The sequence below is a fragment of the Carassius auratus genome, chromosome 1 (genome assembly GCF_003368295.1).
Source record: "Carassius auratus strain Wakin chromosome 1, ASM336829v1, whole genome shotgun sequence".
NCBI classification, from domain to species: Eukaryota; Metazoa; Chordata; class Actinopteri; order Cypriniformes; family Cyprinidae; genus Carassius; species Carassius auratus.
Window position 1 is genome coordinate 23,569,384 of NC_039243.1, and position 20,413 is coordinate 23,589,796.

A 20,413-nucleotide genomic window follows, 5' to 3' on the forward strand; every position below is an offset into this window, starting at 1 on the left:
TAAATGAAATAGAATAACATCAAATAAATTATATATAATTGTTATCTTTTGTTTTTAATTTTATTTATTTATTTTATAGTCAGTGTTTATTTTTTATAATTTATTTATTATTTATGAATAAATTATTATACATAAATTATAAATTATTATATGTGTGTGTGTGTGTGTGTGTGTTATTTATTTTAATAATAATATATATAATATATATTTGTATACATTGATTTATATTATATCTAAATAGTTTATATGCAATGTTTTTTTTGTTCTTACATGATTATTATAATATCTTTATTTATTTTTATGTATACATTTTATATATTTATTCTAATATTTCAATATAATTTCAGTTATTGTTATTATTAAATACTAATATTTCAATTTCTATTATTTGAGATATCTTATTATTTAGTGCTTTCTTTATTCAGTTGCTCTTCTCTACATATATTCCTATTCATCTCAGGTGTGCCACAGCCTGATATTGTGTGGTACAAGGATGCAGTACCCATAAACCCTGTGAAGACCCCGCGCTACAGAGTTCTAGCAGGAGGTAGTCTCCAGGTTAACGGCCTCTTACCTGACGACACAGGAATGTTCCAGTGCTTCGCTCGCAACCAGGCCGGAGAGGTGCAGACCAACACCTACCTCGCCGTTACGAGTGAGTTCATCCGCCCGTCCCTCTCTCCAGATTACACCTTTCCTCATTCTGCCTCTCATGCTCTACACTAATGCACAAATACTTGTGGATGTTTTTTTTTTCTGCTACCTCTCTCTTATGCTCTTTCTCGTGCAATCAAAAAGACTTTGAATGCCATACCAACAATGCCTTTCTGTTTTTCTTTCTCCCAGTCTCCATTCTCTCTCGTGTTGCTGATGTGCTTTTTGTCAGTGTGCTAAAGCTGTGATTAATTCCCAGTTGTAAGGAAGAGTTGTGAGGAGGAGAGAGACCGACAGAGAGACAGGGAGAGATAAACAGGGCTTTTATAGAGGACTGACTGAGCTTATCTTGCCGCTCAGAGACACATAGAGCTCTCTGAAACACTAAACACCAAAGCCAGACGCTATTTACCTCTGCTTACAATGAACATAGATACTTGATATGGACTGTACTAAAGTTAAAGGGAGTTTATCCAAAATGAAAATCTTGTCGTACTTTATCTCATGTTTACGTCATTCCAAACCTATATGCGTTACTCTGTGGAACACAAAAGATATTTTGAGGAGCTATCTTTGTCCAAACTGTAAAAGGTCAATGGGGTCCAAAACAACATCGAGCAATGAAATATTATGTTTTGTTCTCTATTGAAGAAAGTATGTTATATAGGTTTGGAATGAAATGAGGTTGAATCAATAATGACGACATTTTAATTTTGGGATGAATTATTCCTTTAAGTATTAAGTACCTCCAAAATCCCATTTTAACTTGCTTGTCTACATTTCCCAGTGAATTGTTTTTCTTCTGTTGTTCAACGTTTAGTTTCATACCTGCTTTCATTCCATTGTTTTCTTTACTTGTTTGGTTTCTAAGCCGCACTTTGATCCGCGCGAATCGGGTTTTGTGTGATTTCCCAGCGCTTACGAATGTGAGGTGTTTGAACTTGCGTGTGCTGTTCTACATCTCTATTTCTCATGCAGTTGCTGTGCTTCTCTCACAGGTATAGCACCGAACATCACTGCGGGGCCTTCCGACAGCACTGTGATTGACGGCATGTCAGTTATCCTTCACTGTGAGACCTCAGGAGCGCCCCGTCCTGCCATCACCTGGCAGAAAGGTGAAGAGCGCATCCTTTATTTTCTCCACTCACACATTTCTGAAGAACAACTGTAACGTGTCAGCTCCCAGGCTGCACTTCACCTCTGCGCCTCTCTGTTCCTCTGTTTTACTTGTTCTGGCTGGTTATTTTCTGCCACTCTACTGTTGCAATGTTGCCTTGAAGTGTTATACTCTTCAGATATCATCAGGCATGAAACCGAGTCCGACTGTGTGATTAAACATAGGCTATAATTATGCAAACCTGCATTAAAAAAAAAAAAAAGTATATATATATATATATATATATATTTATTTTTTTATATATATATATATATATATATATATATATATATATATATATATATATATATATATATATATATATATATATATATATATATATATATATATTCTGTCCGTGCAATACAGTTCAAAGTTTTGGGGTCTGCAAGATTTTAAAAAGAAGTCTCGCAAAGACTGCATTTATTTGATCAAATATAGAGTAAAACCTGTAGCATTGTGTAATTTTATTTTTTTGTGATGGAATATATCGTAAAATAAAATTCATTGCTGTGAAGAAAAAATATTATAATTATAATATGCTGATTTGGTGCTGAACTTTTTTCAAGTATTATTTTTAATGGTTTTGTGTAAAAAAGTTCAATGAACAGCATTTATTTGAAACAGAAATCTTTTATTACATTATGAAAGTCCTTACTGTCATTTTTTATCAGTTTAATGTTTCCTGAATAAATGTATACTTCTTTCTTTCCTTAAGCATTTGAATGGCACTGTATTATGCTTTCCACAAAATATTAATCAACAAAAACTTTTTTCAGCTTTGATAATAAGAAATGTTTCTTGATCACCAAATTGGACACCAGCTGCTTTAGTATAAATCCACTTGAGGTTGCACTAAAGTTGTTAAGCATTACAGAGGCTAAAACTCCCTTATAAAATGTTAAAATCAACATGAATGGCCCTTTACTTGTCTCTATTAAAAGTCAGAAGAAGCTTCAAAGTCATTGTAGAAGCTACAAACACATCTTTGACCAGAACCATCTGAAAATTATGATTTTGTAAGGATATAATTGTATAGAAGACCGACAAATTAGAGGGGAATGTCCATCCCCAGCACGGTGCTTTTTATTTCATGCCAGAGCAGAAGGATAGTAAACAAGCGTGCTTGTGGCTTTAAAGGATTAGTTCACCCAAAACTGAAAATTCTGTCATTGTTTACTCACCCGTCTGTTGTTTCGGACCCATATGAATTTATCTGTGGAACACAAGAGAAGTTTAACAGAATTGTTTTGCTTACTCTTGTCCACGCATATATAATGAATTGGAACTGAGGCTGTCAAGCTTCAAAAAGAATGCAAAAGCAGCATGAAAAGTTGTCTGTATGAGTCCTTGAACTTTATTCCAAGTGCTCTGATAGCATACAACAGCTTTGAGTGAGTAGTAGACCCAAATAAAATTCATTGTTTTCCAATGAAGAATCGCCCTAGCTCTTTTTGGCGTGTTCATAAGAGAGTATGTAAACAAATCATTCATTCGAGTCAAATCTATTCAATCAATCAGTTACAGCTCACTGGTTTCTCACACGAATCTACAAAAAAAGATAACTAATATAACAATGTAATATTATAATATAGTTTTATTTAATAAATCATATAATTTTTTAAATCCTAATTAATTAAAATTCCATGTTTTTAATATATGCTTTACAGTATGTGTGTCATGCAACTTGATTTTTATGTACCTATATTATATTATATTATATTATATTATATTATATTATATTATATTATATTATATTATATTATATTATATTATATTATATTATATTATATTATATTATATTATATTATATTATATTATATATCTGGGTATGTGTTCTCCACAGGAGAACGAGTGCTAGCAAGCGGTTCGGTTCAACTCCCGCGGTTCACTCTCCTGGAGTCAGGAAGTTTACTCATAAGCCCCTCCCACATATCAGATGCCGGCACCTACACCTGTATGGCCAGCAACTCGCGTGGCATAGACGAGGCCTCGGCCGACCTCGTGGTCTGGGGTGAGTGTGTGTGTGTGTTTTGAAGTGTATAGATCACAGGATAATATCTTTGTACTTTATGATGTCCATGTTTAAGTGTGTTTAGATGTTTGTGTGCATATTTCTGTGCATATACTGATATGCATTTCCTTTGTTTTATCGAACAGCACGTACACGCATCACTAACCCTCCTCAGGATCAGAGTGTCATCAAAGGAACAAAAGCCACCATGACCTGCGGTGTGACGCATGACCCCAGCGTCTCAGTCAGGTGCAGCCCACATTCACTTGACTGCAAATAATTGTTGTAAACATAAAACATTTTGCATTTTTTTAAATTACTTTTATGCTACTGCAACCAATATTATTTAGGTAGATGTTTAGGCATTACTTTGCAGTTACTAAAGGGTTTTAGTGCATTTCTTTCCAGTTCCGAGATGTCTATAATATTATTTAGTGCCTAAATACACTTAAAGTTTAAAATGCCACTTTATATCAAACTTCCAACTTGAGATTTCACCATATCTCACACCTAATGTTTGAAATGCAGTTATTCATCAGAGTTCTGAAAACTGTGGGTTGCTAGGGTGTTTTTGGTGATTGCTTGGTTAATGGATGCTAAAACCTTCTGGGTGATTGCTAAGACATCACTAGGTGGATTCTAGATAGTGATGCACCGACTATGATTTTTCATGGCCGATTCCATTACATTTGAATCACAGTCCAAACAAATATGCTACACACCATGTAGCATGAACAATGTTTTTTTTTTTTTTTTTTTGAAGATTCAAAGCAAAAACAGAATGCTCTGACTTTATATTTGTGAAACTATGCTACATAAGACCTGCAAAAAAACAAAAACTGCTAAAAACTGAAATAAAATGTTGCCAATGGTGCAGCTATGAATATCTTAAGAATATCTCACTCTCGACTTGAAACGGAATGCAAGGGTTGTTAAAATGCTTAACCCTAAGTATGAGCACTAGTGGTAGTGATGCATGCCCATGCAATATCATAGCCTGCCATGTTTCACAGCATTCAAATCCTGATGGATAAAATCATCTAGTGTTAATGATGCCACACCAGCATGAAATCATGAGCCATTACATTATCTCAATATTTACAACGCCCGTATAGTTCCCCAGAATCCTTTGAATCTGCCTGCAATCCCAGTGCACTCCACAGCCTCGACCGTCCTCCTGTACAGGACACTGACATCGAGGAGTGATTTGATGGCAAGATTCAAACTCTCATTAAAAACCTGCAAACTTCCAAAGACTTGCTCCTACTGAGAACCTGAACTCAATTTAGTGATGACTTTGAGTGTTTTATTCAGTGATTCAGTCAGTCTTCCTCTTCCATCTCTTCCTCCTTAACCTTCTTCAGAACACCGGTGGAGGCTTTTCGCTTATTTTGTAAAGAATGAGGAATGAGAAAGAAGGATAATTGTGTTGGATGCAAGCAGTAATTGATAGCAGCAGTAAAAGGATTTCCAACAAGTCAGGCCACGATGCAATTAATCACAAGTGTTTGTGAATGCGTATCTGTTTCCAGCTTGTGTGAGAGAGTCTTATTGATTACACAGATCTTGGGCACATCTGTTAGAAGCTTCTGATGACCTTGGATGTTCCCTGAATTCTGTACAGTGTCTTTGTGATGAATGTAATATGTGGAACTGCTCAGTTAAACACACTGCTTCATACACACACGTGTCATACGGTAACTATGGAGGCTGCCAGACCAGCGGCACAAAGGAATTTAATAAAATGATGCAATGAGTCATTCTTAATACAGTTATACTATAAAATGTCATTCTTTTTCTCTTTATTCTAAACTGTTTGATTTGTCATTTAATACAGGTATTTTAGTTTTTAGGTTGGATGTTAGCATGTTCTGAATGTTTTTGAGTGTTCTGGGTGGTTTCAGGTTTTTTTTTAGATGGATGCTAGAGCAGTCTGGGTGGTTGCTAGGGTGTTACTAGGTGGATGCTTGAACGTCAAAGTCAGATTGATCTATTCAAGTTCCGCTGTACAATTTTTCCACTTAATGTGTAAATATGTGACATTAGAAAGTGCATTGTATTGGATTTAATGTTATCTTTAATTGAATAAAAGAATACATAGTTTTGAAAACAGCAAAACACAATGATGGTCTCAAAATGAAGTATATTTGAAGACTTTTACAGTATTTGTGGTCCGTGTTGGTGTTTGTGTGTGCATTCAGATTTGTTTGGGAGAAGGATGGTCAGGGGATCATTCCTCAGTCTCTGCCTCGACTGCGGCTGGATGTCAACGGGACGCTGCACATCTCTCAAACCTGGTCAGGTGACATCGGCACATACACCTGCAGAGTGACATCAGTGGGCGGCAATGATTCCCGTAGTGCGCACTTACGCGTGAGGTCAGAGATGAAAACACACTGCCATCATCCTCTCTGCTCTGTTCCCTTCATCTCTTCTGATCATTTATTTTTGTTCTCTTCCTGTTCTCTGAAGCATATCTCCTTCCGTTTTTCGATATCCCTGTTTATTAACAATATCCCTGCACTTATTATACCTCTTTTTTCTGTCTTGTTGCCTTTATTTTTGTATTTAATAGCTCAGCAGTTGTTGTCTACCCTCATTTTTTATCTTCATCTTTCTCTTTTATCTATCAAACAGATTGTGATTCATTTAGTCACTTAGTTTATTTTTTTTATGTTCATGTCTCATATCGATTGATACAGTAGTCATAGTCATTTTATACCAACTCATTTATGGAGATATTATATATATATATATATATATATATATATATATATATATATATATATATATATATATATATATATATATATATATATATATATATATATATATATATGGCACATCAAATGGCCCTGAAAAGTCAAGACTATCTGACACTTTCCCTTTTTAAATAACATGGTACCCACAGGCAGTTGCCTCATACCCCTGAGAACCCCAGCGCAGTGTTAAGCACCACAGAGAAGAGAGCCATAAACCTGACGTGGGCCAAACCTTTTGACGGGAACAGCCCTCTCATCCGTTACATTCTGGAAGTGTCTGAAAACAGTGAGTACAGACCTCATATGCGGATCATTAATCTTGGGCAAAATGGTGTTCTAAAAGGTGTAATAATTTTAAATAGAGAAAGGTATTATTATTATTATTATTATTATTATTATTATTATTATTATTATTATTATTATTATTATTGCTGACAAAATAATATATATATATATATATATATATATATATATATATATATATATATATATATATGTTAAGAATAATAACAATAATAGTATAAATATTACTACTACGAACAATAATAATTATTATGATTATTATTATTATTATTATTATTGTTATTATTAAAAATATGGATAAAATAATTTGTTTATTATAATCATAACAACAACATCAACAAAATAATAAGAATAATAAATGTGATTATTATTGTTATTAAACCAAATAAGGAAAGTAATTATGTAATTATTATTATTATTACAATGATAATAGTATTATTTTTATTAAATGTCAACAAAATTAAATGAACTACAATTAATTTATTATAATAACATCACCATTAATAATAATAATAATAATAAGAAGAAGAAGAACAAGAAGAAAAGAAGAATGTGAAATGAATAAATATGTTTGTTTATAATAATATGAATAACAAACAATTACCATAATATTTATTGAACTATTTAATAATATTATTTATTATAGGGTTTAGCAAATAACAATATCACAAATACATTTATATTAAAAAAAACAAGCAAACAAACAAACATGAAAAAGTAATTGATACTATTGTATAGATTTTTCTGTAGATCACCATATTGATGGTTCTTTGGGTTACCTTCTGGGTTTTTTGAAGCACATGGAAACATTGCACTTGAAAGGTTCTTCAGTGGCTCGAGAAGGTTCTTCATGGACCTTAAGAAGATTGTCCAATGCAAAAGATTTTTTTTATGTTGGTTTAGTTCTTCACCTAGCTCATTAAATGTTCTTCATATTCTGTTCTACAGACGCTCCTTGGACAGTCCTGTTGGCCAGCATCGAGCCAGAGTCAACTGCTGTAACAGTCAACGGGCTGATCCCAGCGCGCTCATACCAGTTCCGTCTCTGTGCCGTCAACGACGTTGGCAAGGGCCAGTTCAGCAAGGAACGACCGGTGAGCTGACACAGAGTCCTAAGCCTGCGAGTATTACAGCTGTGCCCTGTCTGACCATAAAGATAACTCTAGCACTCTGTCACAGCATGTGAAAATTGCCTGCACTCTCGTGGGACAGTGTCTATAGGAGGATTTATCTGTCTGAACGCTGTGTGTGTATACTGGCTGTATTTTTTATTGGATGTGTTTATGTGTGTCAGTGTATCTTCCAAGGTTTAGTGTAATCAAAGCCCTCGGCGTGTAAAGAAAGCTTTTCGACACTTAAATTAGACATTCAGCAAATGCCCCCCATCAGAATGGATACAAATCCCTCTAGTTCTCCTGAGGTTTGAGAAAAACCTCTTCTATCCAACACAATCCCCAAATCTTTTATCACCCTATATGAGAGAGAGAGAGAGAGAGAGAGAGAGAGAGATCATATTTATGACTATTTAGATCTTTGAATGTCTGTAGCAGAGACAGACCTTTTGCAGTATAATGAATAGAAGAAACTTGCTAGAATGAAAAAGTCCTGCCTTCCAAATAAAAAAGGCAATGGCTAGTCAGCAGTTTCATTGTTTGGCATTTGAACAGTTCTGGATTGGATCTGAAAACAAAACGAAAAAATTGTTTTGAGTGTTATTTTAGTCTAAAAACAAAGTTTTCTTCTTTAATGTCCATGAAGCTGATTTAAAATTGTGTTTTTGCTGCACAAGATGGATACATTTCTTTGCAGAAAGTCATTTATCATCTTTAAACTAAAAAGTATTATATGTTGGCTTTATATCGGTCATCAAAAACTCCATGTTGGTTAAGCACTGCTGGTGTTTATCTTTCTCCACCAGGGTGTCTCTTCCAGAGGAGCCGCCCAGTGCTCCGCCTCAGAACGTCATTGCCAGTGGCCGCACTAACCAGTCCATCATGATTCAATGGCAGCCGCCACCAGAAAGCCACCAAAATGGCATCCTGAGGGGATACTTCATCCGGTGAGACATGTCTACTCATGTCTGAGGTCTCGTAGTATCCTAAACGCTTGTTTCACTCTCTGTCTTTCCTCTCTGTCTTCTTTATTAAGGTTTTCCTTTCTTTTTTTCAAGGTCATTCCAATATGCCTCTTTTCCAGCTGGTCGAAATGTTCTTTCCCCACAGCAGGTTCATGGGTGAATCTGATTGTATTGTATTATTTCAAGGCTACTCTAGGATTTTAGCACTTCAGGGCATTTTCCTTGCATTCAGTGATGACAGTCAAATAGACTTGTTGTTCATTTATTTTATATATAATTTTTTCCTGTTCATTATTGAGGAAAGCTGAAGGCCGTTTTTGGTATTGCAAACATAAGTAATGGTGCCTGACCTTAGTCGCCCCATATGGTCATCAGCTCGGCTCAGGGAAACACAGAATGCCGTGACATTTCTACAGTGGTTCTTTGTCGCCCTCTTTTGCTTATAGATGGAGCTGCTGTGCAAAAACCAACAGACAGATCTGATTCTGAAGAGTAGATGACAGGGTGTATTTTTAGAGATGCTCATCAGAGCCGTTCATAGAGGGTTCTCTTGGATCAGATCTGCGCTCTGTCAAAGCTCTCTGTATGTTAAGATCAGAAAATCTCTGCATCTGTCCTGGACAGTAACAATATGACCATCTGCTAATCTCAGGTATCGTCTGACCGGTCTGCCTGTGGATATCCAGTATAAAAATATCTCGAACCCTGAGGTCACCAACCTGCTGCTGGAGGATCTCATCATCTGGACGAATTACGAAATTGAGGTGGCGGCATATAACGGAGCTGGACTGGGCGTTTACTCCCATAAGGTTACAGAGTGGACCCTCCAGGGAGGTGAGGGTTAAATCCCATTCAGATGTTTTGGATTAGTAACGTAATAATAATTCTGTTCTTTTGAAATTCCTGTTCATCAGAGAATCATGGAATAAAATCATGGAAATTATGAAATGGTTCCTGAGCACCAAATCAGTATGTAAGAATGATTTCTGAATGATCACGTGACTCTGAAGACTGCAATAATGGCTGCTTAAAATTCAACTTTGCCATCACAAGAACAAATCATACTTTTAAATATAATGAAATAAAAAAGTTATTTTAAGCTATACTTCATAATATTACAATAATTTCATAATATTGCTGTTTTAACTGTGAGCTGCACATGTAAGACTTCTTAAAAAAAAAACAAAAAAAAAAAACATACTTATCCCAATCCTTTGAACGGTTTAGTTAGTCAGTTTGATTGAGTATTCATTTGCATATCAGTTTGATATTTATTTATTTGATGGACTCAATAATTATTTAACTGATTTTTAATGCTTTTTAAGGAATAGGTAATCAAGATAGTTATTACTACAGTACACAATAATAATAAATTGCATTATTTAAAACCTGTAGTTTATATATATATATATATATATATATATATATATATATATATATATATATATATATTATGAAAATATATTTTTCGCAGTCTTACGTAGCTCCTTTCAAATTAAATGTTGGTTTAATTGAAAGGAGCTACCCCATACCTAAATTCAAAGTATTGTGAAGTTATACAAAAGCTTTATGTAGCAGACCAAAATGTAAATAGTTATTAACTAAAAATCAGACTTAGGTTTAAGGTCGCTGTGAACTGTTGTTGTATGGAAAAGAGTAGTGTGGACTCTTAAAAAAAGAAAGAAAGAAAATTCCCTTTTGTTTTCCAAAGGAAAAATGACAGTATAGGGGTTTGGAACAATTAGGCATATTTGAGTAAGTATTTCTTGCCACTGCTTAGTTGTGAGGATGATACTGTGAAGTCAGGACTGAGAACAGAATCTTTTCCATCAGTTTTCTGGGGTCTAGCAGCCAAAATATGTTACCAAAAAAAAAAGAAGTCTCTGTCTCATTCGTTTCTGTGTCTGTCTTCCTTTTTCCATTTTACCTGTCAACCAGTTCCCACCATCGCTCCAGGCAATGTGAAAGCAGAGCCCGTTAACTCCACCACAATCCGCTTCACCTGGACAGCCCCGAACCCACAGTTCATCAACGGCATCAACCAGGGCTACAAGGTGAACGCTGAAGGAAGGAGAATAAATCTGCACTCAGAACTGAGCCGCTGAAAATGCGTTTAACGCAGCTTTTGTTTTTTGAGTTTGCATGAGATTTCATGCAAGGGTAGCTGAAGTCCCTTTCCAGCCTCCCTGCTTTCATTCCACTGTTTTTGCTGAGCGGTCCGGAATTGATCCTCCTGTCATTCTGGTTCTTTATAGCCAGACAGTCTTTGGAAAAAAATAGTTTAGAACAATTACAAAACTGAGACAGTCAGCCGGACACATTAGTTTTAATAGCTTATTAGCCAGGTTTATGCTCGGTCCCAGACAACAACAGCTGGGACTGGAGGGAATATTTGTCAGCCTGCTGTTTTTCTCTCTGTGGACTCGTTCAAAAACAATCTTAGAACTCTCATTCCCTCTTTAGTGCCCTCAGAGGAGACTTTCAAGTGTCTATAAACTCTGAATTGCCAAATAATCCACGATAGAATTGGGAAAAGAGAGGAAATCTGTGACCGTTCAGCCATTCTCATGAAGGAATTTACTTTACAATGAATCACGCGCTCTGATGGTGTTGTTTGAACATCGTTATGCAAATGAGGTAATGGTGTAAACACACCCACAAAATGTATGTCAGTGCACAGGGCTCTTCAGTCTATATATATATAATTATTATTTTACTTCACTATTGCGAACCAGACAAGAAAGAAAGAAAAAGAGAAACTGGATTGTTTATTTATCCATTGCTCTTTTTAGCTGTTAGCATGGGAGCCAGGGAAAGAAGACGAGATGACAATAGTGACCGTTCGGCCGAACTTCCAGGACAGCGTGCATGTGGGCCACATCACCGGCTTGAAGAAGTTTTCCGAGTATTTCACCTCTGTGCTCTGCTTCACCACACCAGGAGACGGTCCTCGCAGTCCTCCACGACGACTGCGCACACATGAAGACAGTGAGTGCTGTTCCTACACACACACATTCACACTTTACATGGATATTGTTGACGTTCAGTGCTTTCAATTTCAAGAACCGGTGGAAGCAGAATAACCTCTGACCCTGGTTTTAATGGAAATCACACTCACATCTCCAGGTATACTGTACCTCTGTCTGATCTCTGTCTTGTACTTTCAGCCCCTGGTGCTGTGGGTCACCTGAGCTTCACTGAGATTTTAGACACTTCTCTCAAAGTCAGCTGGAGAGATCCCAATGAGAAGAACGGCGTTCTGACTGGTCAGTTATTAACAATATTTTGTTATTATTTTTTGTTATTATGAATTTTTGTCCTTAATTTTTGTAAAAGTTTATATATTTATAATTAGAGGACCTAAACATAATGTACTAGCCTTACATATAATACATATAATAATAAGTTTTATTCATTTATTTTTTTTTTACTTATATTGGATATGTATTCAATTCATATATATATATATATATATATATATATATATATATATATATATATATATATATATAAATTTAACTATTGGTTTATTTTTTTTCTTATTTAAATTAAATTAAATGTTAAAATAATTATTAATCTTCAATTTCTAGACTAGACCTGTAGTTTAATTCACTTTCTGTTGATTTAATATACTATATTGTTTTATATTTATATTTAATTTAATGTATAATATAATATAATATAATATAATATAATATAATATAATATAATATAATATAATATAATATAATATAATATAATATAATATAATATAATATAATATTTGTTTCCTAGGGTATCGTATATCATGGGAGGAGTATAACCGTACTAACACGCGGGTTACACACTACCTGCCGAATGTTACTCTGGAATACAGAGTCACTGGACTGACCGCTCTCACCACTTACACCATTGAGGTGGCCGGAATGACCTCCAAGGGTCAGGGTCAGCTGTCGTCTTCAACCATCTCTTCAGGTGTACCACCAGGTAAAGTAATAAGTAATAAACCAGTCAAAACAGTTATGGCAAATTGTTCCATAGATTGCAGCCAGACAGGGAAAAGGCTAAACATGGTCTGAAAAGTCTTGATAGGAGAAGAGAAAACATACATTTTCTTTCCATGAGATCCCTTGAGCCAGCTCTAGACCACCACTGGTTTTAGAGCTCCATTAAAAGGACTACACAGGGTTATAAAGTTAAACATCTGAGCTCTCATTATTGCACCGATGGAGCACCAACACATGTGGCCCAGAGCCCCAGAATAACTGACAGGAGAAGACCCTGGCTGCGTGGAGTTCACGATTACGACTCCCACGACAGAGATCGGTTCTTCTTTATTGCTTCATTAGACCGTCTGTGGCTTTCAGACTCAAACCATGTACAAGCTGCATGTGTGAATCCTGAACGGTCAAAGTGTCGCACCATGTTACCCTTATCACCCAAAGTTATGCAGACCCTGCTGCTTTCATGACATTCCCACAGCGTTTTATTGGAGGCATATTTCATGTTCTGATAATAAACTGGGTAACAGCTGGGATCGTGGAATGATTTGTACCACATCCTCGTTCACTGCTTTCTTTCACACAGACATTAAACTGTGAGAAAACTGTTGCTTTTTAAAGTATATTTAGAGCTGCTTGCTATGTATGCGGTGTAACAAGTATAGATATGTATAGGTAGGAGCCACATTCGACAGCTCAGGACATCTTGGAACAATCAATAGGCCAGAACTCACAGTAAAAATCTAAAATCGGTTTTCCAATATGCCACAACATTGTGCAGCCACTGGCCAGAATTGAAATTCCTGAAGAAATAAGAAACTTTCACAGGAGAGAACGTCATTTATATTTGATTTATGTCTCTGTATACACAGCCTCGTCTTAACAAAAGGGGGCGCCATAACACAGATTAACTTTTTCTCAATTCAACAGTTTTTTAGTGTTTGAGTCCTGAAACCGTCTCTTCAGGATTTATTGCAAAATTATATTCAGAACAACATTTAAAAAAAATAATAATATAGATGTTTTGTGACCTAAAACACTTTTCTCTCTCCCAATGCAGAGCTTCCCGGGCCTCCCACAAACTTGGCCATCTCAAACATTGGCCCTCGATCAGTAACCTTACAGTTCAAGCCTGGATACGATGGCAAGACCTCAATTTCTCGTTGGCAAGTGGAGGCCCAGGTGAGTCACTCTTTATTCATGGGCGGGAGCTTTTAACAGTCTTGATTTGATCTTTGCATGGATCTCTCTCAGGTGGGTGTCACTGGAGAGAATGAGGATTGGGTGATGGTCCATCAGCTGGCCAACGAGCCTGATGCTCGCTCTCTGGAGGTCTCCGGTCTCAACCCCTACACCTTTTATAGGTGACAAATGCGTTTATTTTTTTAATTACATTATTATATTATTAAATAAGGCCTCAAGAGGGTGTGAAAGAAGAGTTAGTTCCTGTCTGACAGGTCTCGCTTGATGACTTATGCTGTTTTAGTATTATTTATATATGCAGTATATATATATATTTTTTTATATTTCTGTACAAAAGCAAATTTTCATTAATTTAAATAATGTTGAAATAAAATTAAATATTAGATAAAAAAATGAAAAATGAAACAAAAATTTGATTACACACATTAACGTATATATTATTTTATACATTTTTAATGACGTGTTTTAGTATTTCTATATAGATTTAAATTCATTTTTATTTCAGTGTTTTAGTGATTTTAGTACATATTGATATCACTAATGATTAAATACATATTTCAGTATTAAATTTTGTACTTTATTTCCATTGTTAGTATATATATATATCAGTTAGCTGACTACATAAAGTTAACATTTTGAAGTGAAATGACAAGTTTTTTAAGTTTAGGATTTGAATCTTATATTTATATGAATTATATATATATATATATATATATATATATATATATATATATATATATATATATATATATATATATATATATATATTTATATTTTTTTTTTTTCTCGGCTTTATTTCCATCACTTAAAACTATTTCTAATAGTTTTAAATTTAGTTTTAGTTAATAAGCTCAACACTGTTTATGTAATGTGAAGCAGGCCATAGAGATGAGTGTATAATGGAATTTGCAGGTTCCGAATGCGTCAGGTGAACATAGTGGGCACCAGTCCTCCCAGCCAGCCTTCTAGAAAGATCCAGACCCTGCAGGCTCCTCCTGATATGGCCCCTGCAAATGTCACCCTGCGGACAGCCAGCGAAACCAGCCTCTGGCTCAGATGGGTGGTATGTTCTGAAATCGAAGCAATAGACACATACAGTGTGTGGCATTGAGACTGTGGCACAAACTCAATCGCTCCCTTTTTCGCCTGTTGATCAGCCTCTTCCTGAATGGGAGTATAACGGGAACTCAGATTCGGTGGGTTACCGTGTGCAATACAGCAGGACTGGAGCTCAGTCCAAAGCCCTGCTGCACATCATCTCAGACCGCCTGGAGAGAGAGTTCACCATCGAGGACCTGGAGGAGTGGACGGAGTATGAGGTCAGAGTTCAGGCCATCAACGGCATTGGAGCAGGACCCTGGAGTCAACCTGTACGGGGAAGAACCAGAGAGTCCGGTAAGGACAAGCCAGTCATTTTGTATGTATGTATTTATTTATTAGATGTATTGTTTTGATACGGACATAAATTATTAGTAGTTGTATTAAACAATAGGCATGTTTGGTATCATAATGTAAGTAATAAAGTAATGTTGCACAAGTCACAGTGAATTAATTAAAAAGTGTTAATACTAATAGTTAATATTGTTAAAACTGATATATTGGCCATTTTATAGATACAGATGTCAGATTTTGGAGCTGGGACCTTTCCATTTAATATGGAATGGAAAGAATTTGCATTGATCACATGTTAAGAATAATGCATGTCATAAATCATTTATCATATATAGTATGTGAGTACAGGATTTCCTGTTTAAACTGGCTTAAATGGGCACATATCTGCACATACTGTACAAGCAAACCCAACTTCCTCTGGATCTCATGTTTTTTTTTTCTTCTCCATGGTTACCAGAATTCAAGGAAACGGGTTTGGGATTATAAATGGGAGTTAAGGAAATTGGGAACACATGGGGCTGTACACGACTCCCCTGTTGTTTCTTTGGCCAATCATATTCCTGCAATCATGCACTCTGTGTCCAGGGATTTGTGCCGGAGAGTTGCCTGGGTTACTCCCCCAATAATGGTTCAAATCTGGTGTCTTTCAGGCCTCAAATCCTTTGTGATATGAGTGCTGGCTATCAGCACACACACCTAATCCCTCCATCCCCCCACCTCTGACACACACACACACACACACACACACAAATATATGCAAGACACATATTTCTACCCCATTAAGGACTTGGAATGTATTCAGAAAGGCTAATTTAGCCATAAATGCCTTTAACCACCACATTGATTTGTATGAACCCTTCTGTCTTCCTGTGTTTTGATGCAGTCCCCTCTTGTGGCCCCACAAATGTTTCTGCATTTGCCACTACCTCCAGCAGCATTCTGGTCCGCTGGTTTGAAGTTCCCGAACACGACCGGAATGGACTCATCTTGGGCTATAAGGTCTGTGAGCACATTCAAGTGAAAAAAAAAAAAAAAACCCTCCCCATTCATTAAAACTAAGCTGCAAAAATGACTAATTAAATTAATGCATTTGAATACTTGAATACTTGAATACACAAAGCTGCTTTTTCCTTGCAATGAAAATGAATGGTGACCACGGCTGTCTCTGGTCCCCATCCACTTTCACTTTGATATATCCTTCTTTTATTGTACTAAAACAGTTTGAGATGCTGCTTTATATTGCAAACTGATATTTTTCTTATCATATCTATTGAACTTGTTATCATAATCATCAGACTGGTTTGTAGCACAAGTAGTTTTACCATTTACTGGACCTTGTTATTCATTGAGTTAATTACCTAACGAATCGGACGTCTTGCACATTCAAAGAAAATAGCTTATTTCTGTGACGCAAAATAAGGTTTATACCATCTCTTTTTCACTTTCAGGTGGTGTATAAGGAGAAGGATTCAGACTCTCCTCTTCAGTTCTGGACAGTGGAAGGAAACGCCAGTCACAGTCTTCAGCTAACCGGACTAGGCAAGTATGTTCTGTACGAGATCCAGGTGCTCGCCTTCACCCGCATCGGAGACGGCCGACCCAGCTCTCCTTCAATCCTGGAGCGAACCCTTGATGACGGTGAGCATGACAGTACACAACAATAAATAGTGCCTTATTAAGTAATCAGATGTGTCTTTAAAAGTTCATGATGTTCTTTTTCAGTGCCTGGGCCGCCTGTCGTCATTCTTTTTCCTGAAGTCCGGACCACCTCGGTCAGACTCATCTGGCAGCCCCCTTCCCAGCCCAACGGCATCATACTGGGTACAAGAGTTTGTATGCTTGTCTCTGCATTTCAGTGTGCATGCAGTACTTTCTTCTGTTTTTTATTCTCAAATGCTTGTCTTCTGAATAAAGGCTTTTTTATCATGAGGTTAAACATCCCTCTATAATTTCAATGGTGATTGTTAACATATTCTACATATGCAAATATACACAAAAAATGCAATGGAAAAGAAACATTTCTTATTATTATCAAATTTGCAAACAGTTGTGCTGTTCAGTATTATTTGATCAACTGAAAGAGAAAAGAACAGCATTTATTTTAAATAGAAATATTTTTTACTGTCACTTTTAATCAGTGCAATGCTTTATTGCTGAATAAAAGCATTAATAAAAAAAACATCTTACTGAAACAAAATAAACTAGTGTAATTGCTTCCACTCCTAAGTGTATTGTAAACAAAATCCCATTAGTTTTGCATTTGTTCATTAGCTTGCGTTTCCTCTAATCAAGAAACAAGCCAAATACGTTACATTTCCTCAACTGCACGCAAGGAAAAGCACAGTTTGTCCTGTGCTGAACTCTGTGATGTCACCGGTTCCCTCTCCAGCCTATCAGATCACATACCGCCTGAACTCCACCAATAGCAACACAGCCACGTTTGACGTCTTGAACTCCAGCGCACGCCAGTACACCGTCACCGGACTGAGGCCGGAATCTGTGTATGTGTTCCGTATCAGAGCGCAGACACGCAAGGGTTGGGGAGAGGCAGCGGAGGCTTTGGTGGTCACCACCGAAAAGAGAGGTAATGCATGTTACTGTCACACTTCAACAAGACAAGCTCAAACTGAGCATCACATCACCGCCTGTGACATTAAGCAAGAAATAAATTAGAATCAGTTAAAAAATAAACAGCAACTGGACCATGTGCCTTCCCTGTCCATATGATCTTATTGTCACAGGTTCATGTAATTCGATCTAAAGTGCATGTTTGTTTGTTCATGTCTCTGAACTGAGACGTCTACGGTCCTCAGAGGTCAAGTCCAAAACAAATCAGTCCCTTCTAGCCAGACCTGCTTTGGTGTGGTTTGAAACATCTGGAGAAAGTTTTGCTGCACTGACTTCCACTCAAGCAAAGGCACATTCCTCTTACAGAGTATTAGAATCAGACTTTGGATATTTATCCAGTGCACTGATCCAGTGTAGATATCAGAGGTTTTCACTCATAAATTGTTCTTATATAATATAATATGAGTTTCATAAATTCTCCGTAGTCGAATGTATTTTAAAAAAATGTTAACAGTGTTCTCCAGGATTATAAGTGTGCAGTGAAGCAGTGAGAATATTGTATCGCTGCACATATAAAACCAGTGATGGAATGATAATTTAAAGCTTTAGTAGATTTAAACTAAAAGTAGCTAAACTAAAAAATTTAACTACATCGAAGATTTTTAAATCACCATTTGCTATTTCTAATCTCAGGGTAAGGGGACAATCACTTCCTAAAGATAAGTTTTATGAAGAAAAAAAAATATATATATACACCTATATATACCTTTAGATAATTATATATTTATATATATATATATATATATATATATATATATATATATATATAAACATTTCATGTATCATTTTATATAATTTAAATGTATGTCATTTAATTCCACTTTCAGAGCATAAAACAAAGATCTCAGTTAAAGTTATAATAATATATTTAATATATATATATATATATTAATATATATTAATATATATATATATATATATATTAATATATATTAATATATTAAAATATATATAAAAGAGCATATATATATATATATATATATATATATATATATATATATATATATATATATATATATATATATATAAATGTGTTTCCAAAAGTCAATATGCTGTATTAAATAAGAAAAGTCATAATGGTTTGAGCCAAAAACATTTAAGTTTTTAAGTGTGCTCATGCTTGACCTTTGACCTCCAGCTCGGCCCCAGCCCACCAGCCGTCCCACAGTCCCTCAGGAAAACGTCCAGGCACGCAGCGTGCTGTTGTCATGGGAACCTGGCAGCGACGGTTTTATCTCCGGTCCGGTATTACACGGTTCAGCTCAGAGAGCTGCCTGAGAAGAACTGGACGGTTCATTCTGCATCTGTTAGCCACGAGTCCAGCTCCTATATCGTTGACAGGTACAAAAGACATCTGTTGGGAAGTTTTGTGTGATTTGACTTGAAAGTCCTTGATGCATAAATTCACAGTACTTCACAGCACAGATTTTCCATCAACAAGTGACGATACTTGTAACTTTATACTGGCTTTACGCAAAGCATATTCGGAGCAGCAGCCTGTGTTTTGTCTTGTGTGTGTGATTTTATTTTCTTTTCCAGACTGAAGCCCTTCACCTCCTATCAGTTCAGAGTGAAGGCCACTAATGATATTGGAGACAGTGACTACAGCGAAGAGAGTGAAACTATTACAACACTACAGGACGGTTAGAACATTTAACCCTTTCCTCTTCTTTCCACTCCTCTTGTACTCTTTATCAGTGGTTAATTGTGGACTGTACATCCAGTATTTCAAATGTTCTTAACTTGTGTCCAAGACTGCCCAAACTAGTCAGGCCAAGTCAAATAGTCTTTCAGCCTAATCAGTCAACATCTCATATGTTCTGTAAACAGAATGGCAATTCATTTTTTTTTTTTTTTTTTTTTTTTTTTTGGAGACGCTCAGTTAAATTATTTTAAAACTGAACAGATGAATTACTACTTACAAAAAAAAAAAAAAATAAATAAAAAAAAAAAAACTTTGCAGCTTCATTTGGTTCTTCTGGCATACTGGAAAAGAGCTGTAATAAATGAGTGGTTTCCGAAAATAGATATAAATAGTTCAGTATAATTTCAGTGGACTATTTCACAAAATATTTGTGTGTGTGCTATGTATTAAAGTTGTTTTGATATAAATTAATAATTTTATTTGGTATGCATTAAATTGCATAAAAAGTAGAAAACATACATTTGAAAAAATTATAATAAGAAATGTTTTCAGCACAATTCAGCATGTTAAAATGATTTCTGAAGGGTCATGTGACATTG

The 20,413-nt window shown here is 35.7% G+C and overlaps 1 pseudogene; it reads left to right on the forward strand.

Annotated features, from left to right (window-relative positions):
- Window positions 1-20,413, forward strand: part of LOC113104261 (protein sidekick-2-like) — a 250,514-nt pseudogene that overhangs the window by 210,229 nt on the left and 19,872 nt on the right.